The sequence below is a fragment of the Thamnophis sirtalis genome, unplaced genomic scaffold (genome assembly GCF_051295495.1).
Source record: "Thamnophis sirtalis isolate CommonGarterSnake01/CBP01778 unplaced genomic scaffold, rThaSir2_p1.2 scaffold_5, whole genome shotgun sequence".
NCBI classification, from domain to species: Eukaryota; Metazoa; Chordata; class Lepidosauria; order Squamata; family Natricidae; genus Thamnophis; species Thamnophis sirtalis.
This window is the reverse complement of record NW_028261385.1, coordinates 32232941-32256216: the sequence shown is the minus strand read 5'-3', so window position 1 is coordinate 32256216 and position 23276 is coordinate 32232941. Positions and strand designations below refer to the sequence as shown.

At 39.6% G+C, this 23276-nt stretch overlaps 1 protein-coding gene across 4 annotated transcripts in view; it reads right to left on the bottom strand.

The window, feature by feature from the left end:
• Window positions 1-21858, bottom strand: part of ERBIN (erbb2 interacting protein) — a 94667-nt gene extending 72809 nt beyond the window's left edge. For 3 of the 4 annotated variants that reach the window (XM_087715572.1, XM_087715570.1, XM_087715573.1), the window contains exon 1: window positions 21105-21858. The gene's annotated coding sequence lies outside the window, so the exon portion shown is untranslated. Of the gene's footprint in view, window positions 1-378; window positions 529-21104 lie in introns of those variants that run through there. The other variant, XM_087715571.1, reaches the window with a different exon arrangement.
• Window positions 21859-23276: the final 1418 nt, after the last annotated feature.

Genomic DNA, 23276 nt, shown 5'->3' with positions numbered 1-23276 from the left:
AGACAAATGGAAGCCATCCATGCACAAATGTTATGGTGTAGAATAGAGAGGAAAAGACTTAAGATTCACACTCTGATGAAGCTCTGAAAAATTGTTCAGAACTTCATCAGAGTTTGAGTCTTAAGTCTTTTCTTCACATCTTTTCCAGTCAACAGACTCTTGGCCATTCTTTTACCAGGATTGAGATTGTAACGCATCTGGTTCATACGTACACAGTGATTCTACTAGTGCTGTTTACAAGTTTCATTCCTCACATGAAATGTCCATGGATAACATTGATGGCTTTTTATTGTACCCTCTCAATGACAAACATGGTAAATGACAGGCAGTATGGTGCAAATACAAGTTGATACACAGAAGCAGTGGAAGATTTATTACCTTCTGCAGAAATTGTAAATTTCTGAGGGCATCAAGTTGATCATTGCATTACAAAAGTGCAGTGGTTAAAGCAGACAGGAATGAATCAGGTAAGTTTATAAGAAGTCCAAGAACTTTTGAATAGTATTATCATGTTGTTGTTGCTGCTGCTGTTGAAGACAGAAGCCACCAATTCCACCATGACTGAAAAATAAGTGAAGTACATATACACAATCTGTGTACGTACACCAAAACAAAATCTGAAATATCTTTGTTTTTTCTTTCTGTGCTTTTTAACAGCACAGAAAGTCAGATCTTGTTACAACATAAACTATACTACTATTTCAGTGTATAGCAACGTTCTGAATTCTACATACAACAGAAAAACTAAGCTGAGGAAGCAATACAAGAAAAATAATAGCTGAAAAGGTTGCTAATTAAGTGTTTTATAATATTTGGGTTGTCATGAAATAAAAAAAATAAGCATCATATAAATCCACAAAGAGTATACTTTCTGGGTGTAAGTAATACAACTATTTTTCTCCTCAAATTAAATTGTATTCAATGCTAAGGCTGAAAAAATTGGATTAGCTATATTCAGAATAAATATATTTTTCATTAATTTTATAAAAGACATATTGTTTAATGCCCTTATTTTTTCTCACAGGTGAATTTTCAAACCTTCAGCTCCCTATTAGAATGATTTTTCCAAATTCTATAAACAATACATTCAAAATTATTAACTGAAAAACCATAATTACCTGCTATTTGAGGAAGATCTTTATATCGGTAATCTCAAGAAATGACAAGCCACTTAACAATCAAAGTTAAGACTGATACCCCAAAACCATATGTGACCATGTTTCAAAGTTAGGACAGCTTCAGTGTCCCGGTGGTCCTTTGTCCATATAAGAGACCACGGAGATGCTGCAGCATCCCCTGCTTCTCTTCCCACCATCCTGCCTTGATGGGACCTACAGTGCTCAGGCCTGTTCCCTATGCCTCCTAGAATCAGCCCTTTTTAGTGCCCCCACAATTCTTTACAGAAATAGTGGCTGCTTTTTGAGCTTTCTGTGACAATCAGATGGCCACTGAGTGATGGCAAAGCTCTCATGCCTCATGCCTAGTTTTGGGAAGCCAGCCCTGAGCAGTCAGATGGACAGCTATGATGGCCTGCATGAAGGGTGGGGAGACCTTGAGAGATCGTAAACAGATCACTTAGACTGATTAGACTTCCAACCCTAATAAGCAGGCTCCATTATGGTTGTAACTTGAAGACTACTGTAAAAGATTCAAAGTTTATCATTACAGCATTCATCTAGTGGGTCCTCTATTCACTGTGCAGAAGAGAATGAAATATTACATTTTGTAGGGATTAACACCCCCGGTATCAGGCCAGATTTTTTTAATATTTAAAGAAGCAGCCAGAAAACAATATTAGAGGATTTGAGCTCCGGTGGCGCAGTGGTTAGAATGCAATACTGCAGGCTACTTCTGCTGACTGCAATTTGGCAGTTCAAATCTCTATTTTCAATGTATTATAATTAAACAGATGTCTGTGAGTGATATATATATATATATATATATATATATATATATATATATATATATATATATATATATATATATATATATATATATATATATATATATATATACATACATACATACACACACATATAGATATACATAGATAGATAGATATATATAGATATAGATATAGATATAGATATAGATATATATATAAATATAGATATATATAGATATATATATTCCATCCAGGATATTTAAGTTACTAGCAATGAGAAAACTTTTAAGCTTCTCTTACCGTATTTTTCAGAATATAAGATGCATCTTTTTCCCTCAAAAAAGAGGCTGAAAACCTGGGTGCGTCTTATGCAGCATTTTTTTCCTCCCCAAACCCTGCTCCCTTCACCAAAATGGCTGTGCAGCACCTTGAGGAGGCTTCTAGCGTGCACCTGGGGGCTGGGGAGGGGAGAAATCAATTTTGCTCCCCCCAGCCCCCAAGAGCACTCTATAAGCCCCCTAAAGGCTATGCATACCTCTTTTTGAGAAAAGAAAGGGCTCATTTTCGCAAAAAACTGGACATTTTTGGGAGGTCTGCAGAGTGCAAAAACTTTTTTTTTTAATTTGACTCTTCAAAATCTTAGTGCGTCTTATACTCCGAAAAATATGGTAAATAAAATCTGTCAGATATAATGCCAGAAATAATTCCTAGGTGAAATCAGTTTTCCCCGTTACCAGCCTGGAGAATACCACACCCCCCAAAAAAAAATTTAAACCTTGCTTAACCTTTTCATAAACAAAATGTAACACCAAGAACTGTAATGCCTTGCTTTTTAAAATGTTCAACCTCACAAAACAGGATGTGGTTCCTTGACTGAAAAGACTATTACTGAGAAAAAATACATTTTTGTTTTCTTTTTCTTTTCTTTTTTCTTTCGCATACTTTGTATTACTGAAAACAATTCGATTGAATTCCAAGTTTAAAGCGGGATGAAACAAACTTAAATTTGTTTTATATTTAGTTTAGTTTAGTTTAGTTTAGTTTTATTGACATTTATAGGCCGCCCTTTTCCCTAAGGGGACTCAGGGCGGCTTACAATCAATGGGAAGGGAGTGCAAGACAAAACACAAGAAAGAAAACAAAATGTGAATAAAAAAAAATAAACCGATAAAACACAACATTCATTCAGCATTCGGGTGGGGCGAGGTTCGGATCTTATCCCCAGGCCTGACGGGATAGCCAGATCTTGAGGGCTGTGCGGAAGGTCTGGACGGTGGTGAGGGTACGAATCTCCACGGGGAGATCGTTCCAAAGCGTCGGAGCTGCAACTGAGAAGGCTCTCCTCCGCGTAGTCGCCAGTCGGCACTGACTGGCGGATGGAATTCGGAGGAGGCCTACTCTATGTGATCTGATGGGACGGAGGGAGGCAATGGACGGAGGGATGGCTATTTATAGCCATTCTTCCCCATATGATTTATAGCATTCAGGTTAATTTCAATGAAAGACCGCCATTTGCCAAAGCCATCCTAAAAGCTTTGGCAGCCAAGTAAAAATTTAAATCTGACTAAGGTGCTGCAAATATATTGAAAATATAAAAGCATGGTTATGGTTAAAAGCTCCTGCTCTAATATTTTGCCACCCAAACTTCTTTCAACCATGTGGTTTTGGAGTTCCTTATGTTCTTCCGTTTGTAGATTCTTGACCTAGTCTACTGACCTACTCAGATGGTTGAGAAAATAAGAAAATTTGAGTTTCCTCATCAGGGAGAAATGACATACTAATTTTATAAAATTAAAATCATATTTTCAAATAATGTTGTGCATAAAGTTAAAACATTCTATGTAAAACCATCCAACACTTAGACTGAGAGATCATCAATATGCTGAGGATACTCAGCTTTACATCTCCATTCCTGGTGATCCAAGCAATCATGTGGCAGACCTTTCTCAATGCCTGGAGGCTGCTGGGGTCTGGATGGGCGACAACAGGTTTCATTTGAACCCAGGCAAGATGGTGGGTGCAAGTGACCCCAGAATCCGATTGTTTATCATTGTTCTGGATGGAGTTGCACTACCTCAGACAGACCTGTTGTGCACCATGGGGATCCTCCTGTACTTGCAACTCCTGCTCAAAGAGCAAGTGGTACTTATGGCTAGCAGGGCCTTTGCACCTTCACCTTTATCATGAAGCCTTGCACATGGTCACTCATACCCTAGACTTCTCTTGGCTAGATTTCTGCAATACATTCTACATAGGGTATACCCTTGACAGGTATTCAGAAGCTACAGCTGGTAAACAATGCTGTGGTGCACATAGTTCTGGAAGCCCCCAGGATTGCATATATAACACCGTTATTGCACAAGCTGCATTGGTTACCAGTTTGCTTCCGGATCAAATTCAAGATGTCAGTTGTTACTTTTAAAGCCCTATATGGCATGGGTCAAAGGTATCTGCCACACTTATCCCAATGGAAAAGGCCCACTGTATCTTCCATCTGTTAAGGAATTCCAGCAGGCAGGGTAAAGGAGAAGAGCCTTTTCTGCTGTGGCCCCACCCCAGAGGTGAGAACTTTTCCCAAGCTTTTGATCTTCTGGAATGCTATTAAAACTGGCCTTTGCCAGTTGGCTTGGGGCTGGGGCACAGGGACGCTTACTACTGCAGGTGGTTGATGGAATCAGAAGAACTGTTTCCCATGCTGTCTTGGATAACAAAACCATGGAACCTACTTTCAACATTGTGTTTTATAATTCAGCTAGAAATTTATTTCAGCAAATACACTCGTTAATTTTCAAAGCATTTAAACTGCACATCGCTAAATCCATGGAGCTAGAGATTAACATTTGTAGAATATTCCAAAATTTATGTTGCAATTTTGATGCATTGCTATAAAAATCTGAATGAATTAACTTCAGTTCCCATGTTTTACAAATCTGAATTTAGCTCAAATCTAGATATAGGTATTTAGAATAAAATTTCTCTAACTTCAATATAATTATTTAAATAATGAAAAATCAATTGTCAGTGAATTCAATTTTATTATCTGTATCAATCTGCATTTAATGTGTTAATGCATAATCAGTCATTAAAGAACCACTGAAACATCTAATTTTGTTTAATTTGTAAATGCTAACTATCACAGCTCTTAAACGTTCACAACAATTAACACTTTAAAATAGGATGAGTAGGCAGCACAACTGTCAGTGTGCAAGGACAATACACTTTCAAAATGTTAATAGCCAAGAACAAAAACAGATCTATAATTCCATTACTAAAGGAAAGTAATTTTTTTCCTTAAGTGAAAAATGTTGTGACCCGACGAATGCGCGCACGACAAAAGCGCGCCGACAAAACCGTGGCGAGAAAACCGCAACATCATAAACGCACCCACAATAGTGCACCGACAAAACCGCGCCCACAAAAGCACAATTTAAGTTAAGGTAAGGATTAGGTTTAGGGTTAGGTTTAGGGTTAAGTTTAGGGTTAGGGTTATTAGGTTGTTATTAGTTGTTTGTTGAAGGCGCGCTTTTGTCAGTGCACTTCTGCGCCCATTCATCGGCGCAATTTCGACCTTGCGGTTTTCTCACCGCGGTTTCATCGGCACACTTTTGTCGAGCATGCGTTTTTTAATGAACCAAAAATGTTAGCTGAAGGGATCATTGTATAATTTCTATAGTATGGTACTGTGTTTCCCCAAAAGTAAGACAGTCTTATTTTCTTTTTACTCCCAAAATAAGCACTTGGACTTATTTTTGGGGAGGTCTTATTATTTTTGAGGTGCAGGAGGCAGCGAGCGTAGTCATCTTATGGCTGCTGCTGTGTTACAATATTTTTGGGGAGGGCTTATTTTAGCGCATACACTCAATTGGGCTTATTATCCGGGGAGATCTTATTTTCAGGGAAACAGGGTAAGCCTAACAAAATCACAACATAATTTTTGTCTTATGTTTGTTTCCTGCTCAAAACTGGAAGAAAATTGCATTGCCACCAACTTTCATTATGCACAAGCCACATCCACCCGACTCCGCAAAAGAAAAAAAGTCATGTCACGTGACATAATCGAGTTTGATACCCATGTCTTACACCCTGCAAAAATGAACACTTATAACTGCATGAGTATTGTAGCCTAGTGAGTCATGTAATGTCTTTAATCAGATGGGAATCTTATCCAAATGTAAGTTATTGTAATATTCTGATGTAAATATAAAAGCAGAGAATGATATAAATGTGCACATCTATTCAGACAGCCATTTACTATTGCTTCAATAACTAAAAACCTGAAATGACTCAATTGCATAATTAAAACTGTACTGTTATAGCACAAAGAAATTGCCAATATACTTAACAGTTTAGAAAAATAGCAAATATAGGTAATCCTTACAACCAGAATTGGGGGGGCAGAACTGTTAAATGAGACATCCATGTGACTGCAGTTGTTCGCTCAACAACTGCAATCTTGGCTCTCCCAACTGTGGTCATTACACAACTCCACAGTCATTAAGCCAATGGCGTGAAAGAGCTGTCTGCCGAAGGAAAGCAGGCAGTTTTGCCTCTGTGTGAGAATGACAGCTCCTGTGGTGGGCTACAGAAAACAGCTCAGATTTTGGGGATCGAAGCTTCATTTCTGCAGTCCGCTACAGGAGCTCCTTTCACTTCCATGCATGAAGGGGAACTCCAGGACCTGCAAAAACAGGGCTCAGAATATTGAGACCTGACTTCTGTTTCTGCAGGCTTTTAAAGGAGGTTTCTTTCTCCTCCGGGTGTGGAAGGGAATGCTACAGTGGGCCGAAGAAACAAAGCCAAGATTGATAAGATCTGAGTTTCATTTTTGCAGCCTGCCAAAGGATTTTCATGCTGCCCCCTCCCCCACGAGTGGACGGGAGGGAAATCCCTCAGCAAGCAACAACAGCTTTCAAATTTCCCAGCCAGTTTCCCCGCTGACTTTCTGGGAAAGCTGGCAAAAATTTTTTTGCAAATTGTGGACATTTGGGACTGTGGTAGTAAGAGAAAACAGATTGTCAAGCACCCAGATCACAATAACATGTGGAGGGAGGGCAACATTTTACAAAGGCAGGCATTTTTGACCCAGGGGGGTTCAGGACCACTGTTGATATTGGGGGAGGGGGAAATATGATTGTGCATCTAATATAACTCTTCTCTACTAGATAACTCAAATACTGGATACCTTCCACTTGAATACAACTGTTATTTTTCCCATTCCCATATGCTTATTGATTCTTTGTAGGGACGCAGACTAATTACTAATTCAATTTATGCTTTTATCTTTTTTTTTACATTTAAATTGTCATTTGAAAACAAAGCTCTTATTAAAAGCTAAACTCTTTTACATGACAATATAAAGCTGTAGAAAAGAGTACTGTCGAGGAATATTACAAGAGTCTGCTGGATGGAATATTTCTCACAGTAACTGTACCATAAGTATTATTAATAGTTTTAAAGCAGTCTTTAATTGAATTTCCATACAGTTATACATAAACACACCAAAGTTTTGTGATTTTAAAAAATATGAATGCATTTATATGCAAACTAATACAATTATGATGGAAATAGGTTCTCAGAGAAATGTTTTTCCTCCAATTACAATATTTTCCAACTTGAAAAATAGATTCATAGATTCATAGATTCATATACTGTGTCTCATCTACTGTACTAAATAACAATATGAATCCTCCCCAGTTGGGGTGCTTTACATAGTTTATTTTTTCAACATTGCCCTAACAAATTTAAGGTATCTGTGAACTCTGTAAGAGAAACATATTTTGGTTGTGCATAACATGTAACTGTATGATAGAGCTTTGCTTCATTTTAAAGAAACTCTTTTGGGGAAGGGGGTTGTTTGTTCATTGTTGTTGTTGTCTAACTTCATGTGGCTACAGTATGTTATAAATGCCAGCATTGAAGCTTAATTCTTCCATGAACCCTTCAGAAAGGACATACCATATTTTTGGAGTATAAGACACACCTTTTTCCCTCAAAAAGGAGGCTGAAAATCTGGGTGCATCATATACACTGAATTTTGGCCTCCCGAAACCACATCCCCTTCACCAAAATGGCCGTGCATAGCCTTTAGGAGGTTTCCAGAGTGCTTCTGGGGACTGGGGAGGGCAGAAATGAGTGAAAAATGGGGCATGTTTTGCTCAATTCCCCCCCCCAGCCCCCAGGAGCACTCTATAAGCTTCCTAAAGGCTATGCATGCTCTTTTGTTGACAAAAACAGGCCCTTCTTTGCAAAAAAAAATGGACCATTTTTTGCTCATTTGGGAGGGCACACCCCAGGAGCACCCTACAAGCCTCCTAAAGGCTATTCATGCCCTTTTTTGGAAAAAAATGGGCCCATTTTCATGAGGTCTGCAGAGTGCAAAACCTTTTTTTTTTAATTTGCCTCTTCAAAATTTTGGTGCATCTTATACTCGAAAAATACAGTAACTATTCAGCAGGAAACACATAGCTGGCACCAAAGTAGGCAGCAAATGGGCTATTTCTTTAGCTTTCCCAAAAACCAAATGCACATAGAATATAGAGAAGGATTGAAAAAAAAATTGTAATACAAAGTAAAGTAAAATATGTGCTTGGACCCATTGATCCGCGTGGGATTTCCAGACCTTCCTCCTACAACTCTGCTATACCTGTTTGCATACTCTAGAGAGGTAATCACCAGCTACTTTACACTTGCTGCTAATTTACCAGCAAGTAGCTAAATGGCACCTTCATTTTACATTCTTCTGGCATGACTTCCCTTTCAGAGTAAGTTCCAATGCTTCACTCCAAATTTTAATCTTTATTACATACAGCAAAGAACAAGGGAACTTAAGGGCGGGAAAGGAAATTGAAGAAGATTGAAATTCATTCTGGACAACTGTAATATTTATGACATACCCACAGGTATTAAATTTACATTAAGAGAGAACCTTCACAAAAAAAATGTACAATGTAACAGTGGCTAAAACTGCCTTACATATTCAAAGAAAATTTTGGTTGTGAACAGTGAACTCGTGAAAAAATTTTTAAAAAATTGGATGCAAATTCATAAAATTATGTCAAGAGATATTGTCAATAACAAAGCCATATTTATTCCCATTGGGTTTTATGGGTAAGGAATTAGAAAAGAAATATTGTAAATGGTACCTGAAATGAGATTATTATATATAAAAATTTGGATACTTCTAGTAGAAGATTGGATTTTAAAATGAACTGAACTTAAAGAAAAGACAACAAAGAATGTTTTTGAAAAATTGGAAACCTTATGTGGACTTTTTGTTGAAAGAAGATCAAATTGATTATTTTGGAATTTGGTGCTAAAAAATGATGAAATGGATGGAGAAAAGGTTAAGATTAAAATTACTCAATACAGAGAAGTTATAGTTCTGTATTTTTTCCTTTTAATTCTTTTCTGTATTCTTTTTTACTTTTTTACTGTATTAAAAATTATAATCAAAATATATTTTTTAAAATCGTAATATTTATTATAGTCCAAAGACTATATATTTTTCTATTAAATATCACAAAATCTTATATTCCTGAAAAGTATACCAACTACCAGGACACTTCATAGAAATCACATATAATCAGCTTTAGAATAATGGCAAACAAAGTTATAGAAATATTCATCACTATCAAAAATAACTTTGCATTTGAAAAATAAGCCTGATAAATATTTTCACTCAGCTTGGGATAATAATTATGTACAATAATAATCCATGTATTATTATTGTACATATAGGTTCTGTTAAGTAAGACTTTAGCAAACTCACTTTTGATTTAATAAAGCAAGGATAGAATATTTTAGAGCAGATAGAACTTATGTTAATTTTTATTCTAATCTGATTTTTATGTCTGGTATGCTGTGGTGGCGCAGTGGTTAGAATGCAGTACTGCAGGCTACTTCAGGTGACTGCTGGCTGCCTGCAATTTGGTAGTTCAAATCTCACCAGGCTCAAGGTAGACTCAGCCTTCCATCCTTCAGAGTTGGGTAAAATGAGGATCCAGATTGTTAGAGGCAATATGCTGACTCTGTAAACCGCTTAGAGAGGACTGTAAAGCACTATGAAACAATATATAAGTCTAAATGCTATTGCTATTATATTGCCTAGCTTTATTAATTATTAAATCATCACTTATTTTAATAATGGTTTTGATCACTTTTACATACAGAACTAACCTTATGTTACTTTAAAAATTTTACTCAGTTTTACATAGCTTATAAGTGTCTTTTGTATGTTTACTTTTTTCTGCTTTTTCTGGATTGTGCTTCTATATATCTATTAAAAATTTTAAAAGAAAAAAGAAAATATAATTTCCATACATTTATATTACACAAATTGAAATTTTGATTTAAAAATAAGTTACCTGAATCTGATTCAGCAGAAAAACATCTCAATATTTCTGTATAAAATTAAATGCAATAGACAGAATCAGAAATGTAAGAACTTTTTGACTATTCTTGTACATTAAGAGTCATGTAAGAAAAAATGTCATTCCAGCTTGATGTACCTAATTTAAACCAAAATGAATAGCAAACTTAATTGTAATTTAAGTGTGCTTAGACGTATCCATCAGATGTGAAAAGTATTAACAATTAAAAAATAAAATTGCCTACAATTTGAACTTTATGCCTGGCAATTATATGAATGGATAGCATGCATACATTTTGTAACACTTGTTGACTTTACTATTAGAGAGAAAATGAAAGAAATGCTTTGGCCATGGGTGTTTGAGAGCAGCTTTAATATCATATATTTAATAGTAACTAGAAACTGCTGAGAGACTAAGAATAAGGATCGTATTCTCTGCTCATTTTCCAATAAAGACCACAACAATAACTGAGGTGGTTTCAGTTCCTAAATCACATTTGAACTCACATTAAAATAGCTCTACAAAATTATCTGGAACTGAACTATTACCTTTTATTCAAATGTTATAGATTGCTGAGTACTATCCAGAATAAAAAGGTGGCTCAATGGCTAAGACGCCGAGCTTGTCGATCAAAAGATCGGCAGATCAGCAGTTCAAATCCCTAGTGCTGCATAATGGAGTGAGCTCCCATTACTTATTCCAGCTTCTGCCAACTTGGCAGTTCGAAAACATGTAAAAATGCAAGTAGAAAAATAGGGACCACTTTTAGTGGGAAGGTAACAGCGTTCTGTGTGCCTTCAGCATTTAGTCATGCCAGCCACATGACCATGGAGAAGTCTTCGGACAGCGCTGGCTCTTTGGCATTGAAAAGGAGATGAGCACCACCCCCTAGAGTCGGGAACGACTATGTACGAGGGGAACCTTTACCTTTATCCGGAGTTAAGTTTTATCTGGCAGAGCTCCCTCTTTTGGGAGGTCTTCAGTACCAACTTATGCAACAATGCATACATCACTGTACCTAATTCAGTCATTCTTTCCTGACTAACGTAAATCAGTCATGAAGAACGAGGTCAGACAACAAAACATTGGCCTTATAATAAAACAGCTTCTCCCTGCCCTCAGGCTGTAACAACAGAAAGCCAACCCACAGAATTAAGCCAGATATGGAATCTGGCACTTAAGGCAACATTAAAGCACTTACCATTAAGTACTTAAATGCTGCCATTGAGTTATATTAGATTTGAGCACTTCTGTCACTGGGGAGAAATTAATAAATCCTCTAGCTATACTAGAAAAATATTTCATGATATATGAAAAGAAAAGACCTTTTTGTTACCATATTTTCTCATTATAAGGATGTCTTAGTTCAGAATCTCAAACTCACAGCTCAAAACTGCTCAGCAATGCTCCAGACCTCAGTTCACAATTATGAGCAAGCAGAGCTAGAGGAAACACTCAAACATTGAAAAACCAAGACCTATTATCTTGCCCTGACCAGTAAGTTTTCAACAACGGAGTCTTCTCAGCTGTACTCCAAGTTATTGCATGCTCAGCTCCACATTGCTTAGAACATGAACCCGCTGTCGTGATCTGTGGCAGTCACTGCTTCTAAGGCTGCATCAGGTTTTTCGGCAGCAGTGAGAAGAGGACTAACCAAAAAAAGAGATAAATCATGAGGCTGGGGCTGCCCAAGGAAGGAATAAAAGAAGAAAGCAGCTGAGGAGGACCTGGCTGCCCCAAAGTCAATGTCTTTCTTCTTGAAATCAGGAAAACAAGCAACATTTGTTGCTTTGAGATACATTTATTAGATTGTATCAATCTATGAATATGAGTACAGATGCGGCGACTCAGTGGCTAAGGCACTGAGCTTGTCGATCTGAAGGTCAGCAGTTCGAATCCCTAGCACCGCCTAACAGGATGAGCTCCCATTACTTGTCCCAGCTTCTGCCAACCTCGCGGTTCAAAAGCATGAAAAATGCAAGTAGAAAAATTGAGACCGTTTTGGTGAGAAGGTATCAGTGCTTCGTGCTCCTTCAGCGTTGAATCATGCAGGCCATATGACCACAGAGATGTCTTCGGACAGTGCTGGCTCTTTGGCTTAGAAACAGAGATGAGCATCACCCCTACAGCCAGAAAATGACTAGCACACATGTGCGGGGGAACTTTTACCTTTACCCTATGAATATGAACCCCAAATAACTCCCAAATTACTGACCTGATTAATTAAAAAAACGCCAACAATCCATACACCAACAGCAATGCAGATGCTGCAGTCTCCCATCACTACGTTCTTGAAGTTGTTCAGTGCCACCTCTGAAACTGTTCAATTATTTTGTCACAGATGCCTTTTGAGCAGTACGCTAGCAACCACCTGACTACAATCATGGTTGTAACAGTACAACCAAATGTTGTACTGTAAAATTCCCAATAGAAGCATGATTAGTGTTCTAAAAAAACATTAGGCATAATGACTGTCATGGCCAACCCAAAGTGGAAGACTCTGAAATCAGGAAGTCTGCTCTGAATATATCAGAGCAGGCTTCCTGATTTCAACTTCAGAAGACAAGAAACTATTGAGGCTGGCCTCAGCAGCAATAATCAAGAGTTGCTCCTCTCACAACCAGGATGTTGGTTGACTGCCCAACCCTCAAAGCATACCATGCTCTATGTCTCAGCGAAGCAAAAGCGAAAATACTCTATGTACCTCTCTACCTGGAAATGGCATTGCTAGCTTTGATTGGCTCTCACCTGACTCTTAATTGGGTACAATCATCGTTCTACTGTATTTCTATGTTCCTAAAGCCCTGAATCTCCTGCCTCTCAACATTTCAGTTGCTCTGAACCTAAGCTGGCTGACAATCTTTGGATCATGACCTGGCAACACTGTTGCTATTTGGAACTTGTTTGCAAACAATCTCATATATGATTGAGATTTTGTTGAGGTTCACTTACACTTACGTATGAAGTCTGCTTACTATTGTACTTTAACTAGCAATAAAGTCTGAAATATGTGGCCTGAAATATAAACCATAAGTATGTCAACTGAAACCGATAAAAAATATTTAGCTGTAATTGCCAAAGTGACATTGAAAAGCAAAGAGATCATAACTATATAGTTAAGCTACCAATCTCACCGTCAAAAAAGACTGGATTACAATGTCAACAAAAAGATGCAGAGACTTTATTCCCAAATCAGTCAAAAGAAGCCATTATTAGCATTTGATCCTCGAATCTTTAGGCAGTCCTCACTTAACTATCATAACTGGAACATTGCTTAGCCAGAGCAGTTCCAATAGTTCCAATTGTGGTTGTTAGGACAGCAGGCGTCAGTAACTGATGGAAGACGACATCTTTAGCTCAGGGTTTTCCAAACTTTTCCCTTCGTTACACAAAACCACTTACCAGAAAATCCATTTTACCCAAAATAAAACACTTTATTAATTTAAATATCCATGCTGTGATTAGTGATGGGTTGTTACCAATGGAAAAAAAAACACTGTTATCCAATTTGGGCTACCCAAAGGTGCTTTTTCAAGAAGCAACTGAACTTTCTGGTTTTTCTTTTGAAGACTTTCGCTTCTTATCCAACTAGAGCTTCTTCAGCTCTGACTGGATGCTGGAGCATGGAAGGATTTATATTCCTTGTAGACATCTGGTCATTTGCATTCAAACTGGTGCTCCATGGGCCAAATGCATCACATGTGCATGTCATGCCCCCCCCATCCCCGCAAAGGAGAAAAACGTCACAAAACATTGTGTGATGACATGACACCGCAAATTTGACACCTGTGCCAAATTAAGGCCCCCTGGAGGTTTTTCTGTGTCATCAGGGTCACCGGAGTGGTGCAAATGAGTGTGGCGCCTTCTTGGAACTGTTGAAAAGACTGTTGTAGACTGGAGATAGATAATGTTATATCCCTCCCTTTCTGTTGAGGCAGGGCTGCTCAATTTTGACATAGATGGCTTCTTTGACCCCTATTTCAAAGCAGCAGTCTTCTCTGTCCAAAATGTGGATTTTGCTGTCTTCAAAAGAGTGGCCTTTGTCTTACAAGTGCAGATAGACTGCTGAATCTTGTCCTGATGAGTTTGTTCTTCTATGTTGTGCCATGTGTTTATGAAGTGGTTGCTTTGTTTCCCCAATGTACAGATCTGCATATGGCTCACTGCATTGTACTGCATATACCACTTTACTCAGTTTGTGTCTGGGTGTTTTATCCTTGGGAGTGGATGCAAATGACCAGAATTCAAATGACCAGAATGTAAATAACCAGCTGTCTGCAGGGAATATAAATCCTTCCATTCCCCACCATCCAGTCAGAGCTGAAGAATTTTCTTGGGTAAGAAGCAAAACATCTTCAAAAAAAAAAAAAAAAACCAGAAAGTCCATTTGCCTCTTGAAAAAACACAAGGAGCCAGCAGCTTCCAACACAGCCCACAGACCTGTTCTCCAGCAGTGCTTCTGGTGCACGTTCTTCAGCTCACATTGGAAGCTGCTGGTCCATCACATTGCTTTGCTGAGCCAATAGCAATGACTGGTCCAGAAAATCTAATATTAGTGGTTTTAGCTGTGGTTATGGTTTAGTAATAAAATAACCATTCTATGCACCTGATAAAATGAATTGCAGTTGAGTTTACACCTTTATAAAATTTGTTACCGTGTTTCCCCCAAAATATGACATGTCCTGATAATAAAGCCATGCCAATTTTTCTGGTGGGCAAAAATATAAACCCTCTCCTGCAAATAAGCCCCCTGCAACCCCACCACCACCAGCCAGGCAGAGTGCCGCTCACCAACCTAGTGGTATCCAGAAGGTGCCAAGCCACGGGAATTTGGGGGGGGGGGATGTGATCGCATTGCTTGGCACCTTCGGGATACCACTAGGTTGGTGAACAGCACTGTGCCCACCTGGAGAGAGGGGTTGCCGGGCGGCTGCTCTCTTATGAGTGAGTTCCCGAAGAGCCGGGTACAACCTCAGGGGAGAACAGTTATGTTGCGTGTTGCAGCAGCGCAGCGTAGCAGCCATGAAGTGACCATGCTCACGAACAGCCACCCGGCAAACCCCCTTTCCAACTGGGCACAGTGCCATTCACTGACCTAGGGGTATCGCCAAGCCATGGGAGTGCCTGTTCGCCGCCGCCCGATTCCCGCGACTTGGTGCCTTCAAAATGCCAGTGAATGGCGCTCTGCATGGCTGGAGAGAGGGGTTGTGGCTGTTCTGCTCCCGCTCGCACGCCTCCTGGTCTCACAATGCCATGGCCCAGCTCTTCCTGCAGATTCGTGGCACCTCTACTGCCGCCACCACCATCCCAGCATGGCTTTTTCAGGGGGTCCAAACCGAGTCTTCTGGCAGTGGCCGCTCTGGGCGTACACTCTATGGTTGTGGGCTGGCTGCTGGCAGAGCGCCATTCACTGGCATTTCGAAGGCACCAAGTCACAGGAGCAGGGAGGCAGTGAAGAGGTGCTCCCACGGCTTGGCGATACCCCTAGGTCAGTGAATGGCACTGTGCCCAGCTAGAAAGGGAGTTTGCAGGGTGGCTGCTCGTGAGTGTAGTCACTTCATGGCTGCTGTGCTGCGCTGCTGCAACAATGCAACACAGCCATTTGCCCTTGAGGCTGTGGCCGGCTCTTCGGCAGCTCACTCACAAGAGAGCAGCCGCCAGGCAACCCCAAAATAATAAGCCTTCCCCTGATAATAAGGCCCAAACCATATTTTGTGGGTAAAAAGAAAATAAGACCCTGTCTTATTTTCAGGGAAACAAGGTAGTCATAAAAGGCATTAGCACACTAACATTGCTGTCCAATTCACACTCTTCAGGACAAAGAGATTCATCCAGAGAAATAAAAGGGCATATAATGGTCTTTTCTTTCAGACTGATTTTGCAGCACTAAAGACATATAAACATATTCTGACTAAAAAACCCAAATATGATTTAAAAACAAAAAACAAAATCATAAATGGTCAAATTCTCTTCCCTCCCACATTCTCAGTCTTCAAAATATACTGAAAGAAGAAGTTCTATGGTATTTGCATTATGTTGAGTTTCATGTTTGCTTTTTAAAATGTCAAAACATTAAAACAAAAATCTTTTAATTGAATAAAACATGATTTTGTGATTGTTAGTTATATAATTTTAATCACACTAAATAAGTCAAAGGAATGACTTCATAACTATCAGCTAAATTTATGAATGCGATTCTTTTCAAATATTTTGTTTAACAGAGTATATATAAGTACATAATACTGTATGTTTAATACTTCCTCTTTTATTACTTGAATAGTTTACAATCTGTGCTAGGCCATGTAGCTCCTTCCTCTTTTCTATTACTTGCTCCATTCCTCCAATTTATGTATAGTACATTGAAAATTTCATACATATTTTCCAGGTTTCATTAGGTCCAGTTATATCATTTCTATCTGGACTCCTTTTGTCTCATGTTACCTATTATTAAAACATTCATTGGGTGTGTTTTTCCTTTTCTGCGAATTTAAGCAGAACAAGTTGCCAGGGCATCTTGGCATGGACTAATTTCATTTTACCATTTCAGTGTGTTATCTCTGCTACCAAATATGCTTCTTTATGGTTGTTAAATAGATTTTAAAGTCTCAGCTTCTAAAAGCATTATTTGTATTCCCGTAATTAAGTCACTTTTTGGACACTTGAAATGATAACTAATCTTACCGGCTGAAGATTGACTTAGCCTTCCATCTTTCCAAGGTCAGTAAAATGAGAACCTGGATTGTTGGGGACAATATACTGACTCTGTAAACTTAAGAGAGGACTGTAAAGCACCGTGAAGCAGTATATAAGTCTAAGTGCTATTGCTACACATTTACAATAAAATTAAGGAGGAAGTAACTGAAAACCACACAGGTCACTTCTGGCCATAATTTGGCCTTTTCCCTCCCTCGTTATTAAAGAATCCCAGCAACAAAATATAAATATAACAAAACTAAAGACATAGTCCTGATTATTTTAACAGATTGGTTTTATACAGGTAGTCCTCAGCTTACAACAGTTCATTTAGTGACCCGAGTTACAACAGCACTGAAAAAAGTGACTTACAACCATTTTTCACACTGATCTTTGCAGCATCCCCATGGTCACATGATCAACATTCAGATGCTTGGCATATTTACGATGGTTGCCATGTCCCAGGGTCATGTGATCAGCTTCTGTGACCTTCTGATAAGCAAAGTCAATGGGGAATCCAGATTCACTTAACAACCATGTTACTAATTTAACAAATGCAATGATCCACTTAACAACTGTGGCAAGAAAAGTCTTAAAATGGAACAGACTCACTTAACAAATGTTTCATTTAACAACAAAATTTGGGCTCAATTGTGGTCGTAATTCGAGGATTCAGATGACTTACAGAATGCACCTTCTTCTTCCGCTTGCAGCTCTTTCTGTCAACCCCGCCCCCTCTATTTTAGAAGGGAGATGGTATGAGTGGACTATTGATGTATAAACTGCCTCCCTTCTGTTCTAATGGAAGTCTGTGCTACATAAATCTCTTACATGAAGAAAACAACAATTTCTATTTGCCTAAAAACAATTGTTTCCAATCCATTGTTTGAGGAATCTGCAATTCAACATGTATTTGGCATTCAAAGTGACACACCAAAACATACAAATAAAATAATGTCTTCTATCTTTACCAAATTTGCGATCACCTGTATTTCACCCTGAGAAAATTCTAAGACTTAACATGAACACACTGGGGGCGGGCGGGGGAATAGAACCGGAAGCAGAAGTGGCATATATCACCCAAGATCATAGTCAATTAATGTATGATAACTCCAAAAGCACTTCATTAAAACTGCAACTCCGTGGTTACTGACTCAATAAAACATTCTAACGCTCAGAGAAGATCCACACTTTATATAGCAACTAAGTTTGCTGTAAGCAGAACATTGTTACTGTTTGGAAGGATGTATCTGAAAAAATACACAAATAACACAGGACAAGCCTGAACCAAAATATTTTGGTGGCAGCTGTAGAAACAGATTCAAATACCAATTTACTGAATGTGCCTTCTAATCATTGCCTTATGGGCAACTGAAACAACAGTACTTCCAACATTGACAGTAGTACATACAGATCTCAGTAGCCAGGCACAATTTTTACCAATCTCTTTAAAGAAGAGTTGAATTATTACCAGATTCATGTATATTTTTAATTTTAATCCCACTACTACTTAATAAATTTTATATTTATTTATTTACTTTTCTTTCAAAGGATGCAGCTGGCAAGGTGCAGAAAGGCTTGCCTTGACAGGAATGAATTACCAGGAAAACATTACAACTTTACGCAGAAGCACATAGACTTCATAGGCCCTCTGGGCATTGTCCAATTAAAGGCCTGGATTCACATGTTTAGGTTATTCTACTTATTTTACCAAGGGCATTGCAGACAGGCTCTGAATACCACCTTTTTAAACTGAGTCATAGAAAAAGTGACAATTTCTTCAATATTCTGAAGCTGCTGAGTTTCCCTAATGTGATATTTTACAGATGTTGTTGTGACCATTCACACTATTTACACCAATTGCATAGATTCTTTTTGCTGCTGTTGTTGTTTTTTTGCAGAACAGAAAGGAAAGTCTCTAAAGTAACAGACTCTGCGTTCGATTTATTAATAAAATGTCTGCAAAAAGCTATATTCACCTCAGTTTCTCTTGTTACTTACTACTTAGGCTGATACAGTGGCACATCGTCTTATGAAAATAGGTGCATTAATATAATATATTATATAGTCAACAATACACTTGTAAAATATAAACTGAAGAGCAATTTGTAATCACCCAAAAGTTTTATGACAAAAAAAGGTATTTATTCAAACAGGTTACAATTGTAAAATGTTGATTACAATTTCTAAAATATGTTGTATATATTATTTTTTGATCAAAACTAAAGGTTTTGTACATTAATAAAGGGAATAGAGCACCAGTGCAGAGTTCTGAAAAGATCAATTAACAATGTAATACACAAGTCAACTAAAGAAAATTAATAGATCAGATAATTACCATCATAAACTCTTGATTTGCCAAGAGTAAGAATCTCAATAAATCATTTTACACTAAACTAATGGACTTTTATGACATCAGAATTAGCCAAAAACAAAAGCATCAAGACACACAAATGTTCAAAAAGGTGGCTAATGTTTTCTAGGTTTTTGAGTGGAAAAGATTCCAACAGCTCAAAATACAAATGTGAAGTTTTACAGATGTAACTTTCAGAGTTATACATTTTTGTCCCTTCAGCATTTAAAGTCAAGGCTAGGAAATAATATTGCTTTTGAAATGACCCTTTTCTGTAAAAGGATTATAGGTACTGTATTCTATTTCAAGTTCATGACTAAGCCATATAAGGAAGTTAAATTTCATTGCCATCTATTTTATTGAATATTGTTGGATGACAAAGTAATCTTTGCTCAGATCATGCTATCAGATGTAAAAAGGGCTTATATATTTTACTCTGACAAAGCTAACTGGAGTAGAAAAAATTTACTTTTCTATGCATGTAGACTATAGAAATAAAAACATGTGTTTACAAGACAAAACATACTTTACTTACAGTTATCATTTATATAGTTTACAATTTTGCTCAATTCACTTTAAATAAAACATTCAATTCTTGCCTAATCAACATTAAGTAACTCTACAAGTGGGATATTTTAATTCCAAGCAAAAAAAACCTAAGGTTTTTGTTTTATGAAAACTTTTAAAAATCTTTTAAAACTACCTTCATATGTGTTTCCTAATTACCTAATTGTTCTCAAATGAAAATATCTAGTCCAAAGAGCAATAAATATGATATGGGCAAATTGTTTTCCTCTTTTAGGTTGCTATTATAGATTTGGTGGATGAACTACAACTTTTATACTCTTGAAAAGTTTTTGACTAATTTACCCAAAAAAGAAGTTGTTTAATCGGAATTGGAAATAGCTACCGAATACCTTCAAACTGCAGAACTTGGAAGAGGAAGTAAAACTCTCATAAGTTCATCAGGCCTTTACAGCTGTATAAACTTACTTAAGAATTCTTTATTCTTTATTGGCCAAGTGTGATTGGACACACAAGGAATTTGTCTTTAGTGCATATGCTCTCAGTATACATAAGGAGAATAAAATACATTCATCAAGAATAAAAAAATACAAGACTTAGTGATAGTCAAGGTTACTAATAAGTTATCAAATCATATCAGGAAACAATTAAAAACATATTGAAGGATACAAGCAACATGGTTATAGTAATAAGTTGGAAAAGATAAGATACTAGTAATGAAAAGAAGAATAGTAATAAGTCTTAGTCTCAACTTCAGTCTTAGTCTTAACTACCAAATAGAGAAATTCGATCTTCCCTGCCCAACACCTCTTAAACTTTTTTAACCTACCAAAGAAAAAGAATTTCGACTATAATATCAACAGATGAAGGGGAAAAGTTACCCTTTCAGAAATAAGTTTCAACTGAATCATCAATGCATAATCAAGCAGTTCCATTGCAATACACTACCTTCCACTGTGGAACAAAGAAATTCCTGTTTGAGAAGCTTTAGCCCCGTTCCGCCGCCCCCGCCCCCCAACACCAAATCCGCTTTCTTTCACTTCACTTCGGCCACGAACAAGTAGCGAGACAGAGACGTCTATTGCAACTTTTTCATAGGATTAGCGGAGTGAACTCCACCACTTGTATTGCAAAATCAATTATGCGAGGGAGCAGATCAGGATCTCGGGGGGGGGGGGTTATTACTTTCCCCCTCCCGCGCAAAGCAATTTTCCTATAAACATCCAACCACCCAACAGCTCCACATTCACATTCGGACTTTTGACGACGATTCGCCCACCTTACACTTCGGCCGTCCCGGTTTCCTCCATCTACAAGCGGATCCCTTTGGCCGCTCCGCGACGCTTTAAATCCAAGCCAAGTTTTCTCGAGTTCAAAAAAAAAAAAAAAAAGGAGAGCGAAGCCGAAGAGGAAAAGGCCAACCTCGGCGAGGGCAGCGGGACACGACCGAAAGGAGAGGCCAGAGAGAAGCGGGGCTGGAGGGAAGGGAGGTCTTTTTTTTTGTCCCTTTCCTTCCCCGCCGTTTCACTTTTTCGAGCAGGGGAAGGAGGTCTCGGCGGGTCTCGGCGTCTTCGCCCTCTTTCCGCTGACAAATATGCGGTTTCAGGTGCTTCGCGCAGGGACACACCGCCCAGTCCCGGCTTTAGAGTCACTTCCTGCCCTCTCGAGGGGGCGGCGGCGGCTAAGAGCAACAACGGGGCCGCAGTGCCTGCGCAGCAGCCTGGCTTGGTTCTTCCGAAGCGGGAGGCCGATCCCTCTCGCTACCCCCACCACCTCCGGCTTCGTAGGCCGGGCCCCGGATGCCGTAGCAGCAGCGCCTGCCGCAGCCCCCCGTTAGCGCCGCCGTCGCTGCTCCTGCCCGAGCGGCCGCACGCGGTGGGGCGGGGGGGGGAGAAGAGCGGGGCTTCCGCGAGCGTTCCCCGCTTTCCTTTCTTTCTTCCCCTCGGCCCCTCAGTCTCTCTCTCCTTCTTCGCACGCCCGGCTCCTCCTCTCCACACTTCCCCCTTCCTTCCTCTCGCCTTTCCCGCCCCTCTCCCTTTCGGCAGCTCCCTCCGTGGGCGCCCGCCGGCGACTTCGTTCCAGCGTCTCCGCCGCGTTCCCCCCAGAGAGAAGGGCGGCGGCGGGAGAGCAAGCAGGCAAGAGCGAGGGAGGGCGCTCGCGGCCCACGAGGGCGGCGGGGACGGTGCTGTTGCTACTACTACGATTACCACCGCCGCTAAGTCGGGGAGGCGGTGGGGGGGGGGGAGAGAGAGAGACTGCAGCGCCGCCCAGACAGCCAAGCGTGACTGAATGATACTCTCCTCCTCCTCCCCCCCCCCCTCAGACTTTCAGCCTCGGAGCCAGACAACAAGTCTAGAACCAAGTCGAAGCGAGAGGCAAGCGCGACTTAGCCAATCGGGAGCGAGGAGCCGCTAGCAACAGCCAATGACCCTGCTCGGAAGGGCGGCCGTGAAGGGAAGAAAGATCATGTTAGGATGTGTAGGAAAGAAAAAGACGGGGAGGAAAGCGGCGCTGGGGGGGTGGGAGCTGAGGGGAGAGAAAGAGGTGGTGAGGTAGAGAGTTCCAACCACCGAGAAGGATCTCAGACTTAGTGTTTTGTGCCAGGGAAATAGGAGAAAAGGTTGAAGGCGAGATTAGATTTGGGGAGGGGGGGGAGTCGTGGGCCTTGAAAAGCGATTGCGGGCGGGGGGGGCGGCATGGAAAAGGAAGGAGCGGGTTGAGCTAATTTACAAATATAATTAAGGAAGGTGAAGGAGGGGTATTAATCCTTGAGTTACCGTTGAGAAGCTGTGAAGAAGAGGTATCCCAGAGGTGGAAAACACCGGATCAGGAACAATTTGGGCAAAATTGTGACACCGACTTGGCCCTATGCAGTAGTGGAGTAGTAGTTATGTAAAATAAGGTTTGAAGCAGCCGTTTCCAACCTAATACTCTCCCGAGGTGTTGGACAAGTCTGATCTTTCTGATCTCAGCCAAAATGCCAGTAGACCATAATAAGATTTTTTGTAGGACGTTAGCACCCACCTCTGTCCTAGAAAATGACATATTAAAGGGCAGAATGTTTCCCCCTAAAAGGGAGGAAGAAATTCATCCCCACCACCTTTGTCAATGGGCCATTAAGGCCTGGGCCAGAGAAACATGTTTTTAGGCAGGAAACAGACTCACTCTTAATAGTCCCCACCTTTGTCAATGGGCCATTAAGACCTGAGCCAGTCTATTCTACATAACAAAGATCTACAGGCAGAGCCATAATAGGAATCCCAAAGCCCTTTCATTACATCACCCAGCAAGGCTCAACCAACCTCGGACTTAAAGCACGGCCTACAGAGTTGCCCCTGTATGGCCCCATGGGAGTCTGAGAGCCAATCAGAGTGCATTTTTTGCACAGGAGCCCCTGGGTGGGCATAAAACCCAGGGACTCTCAGCAAACCAGCCCTTTTTTTTCTTCTTC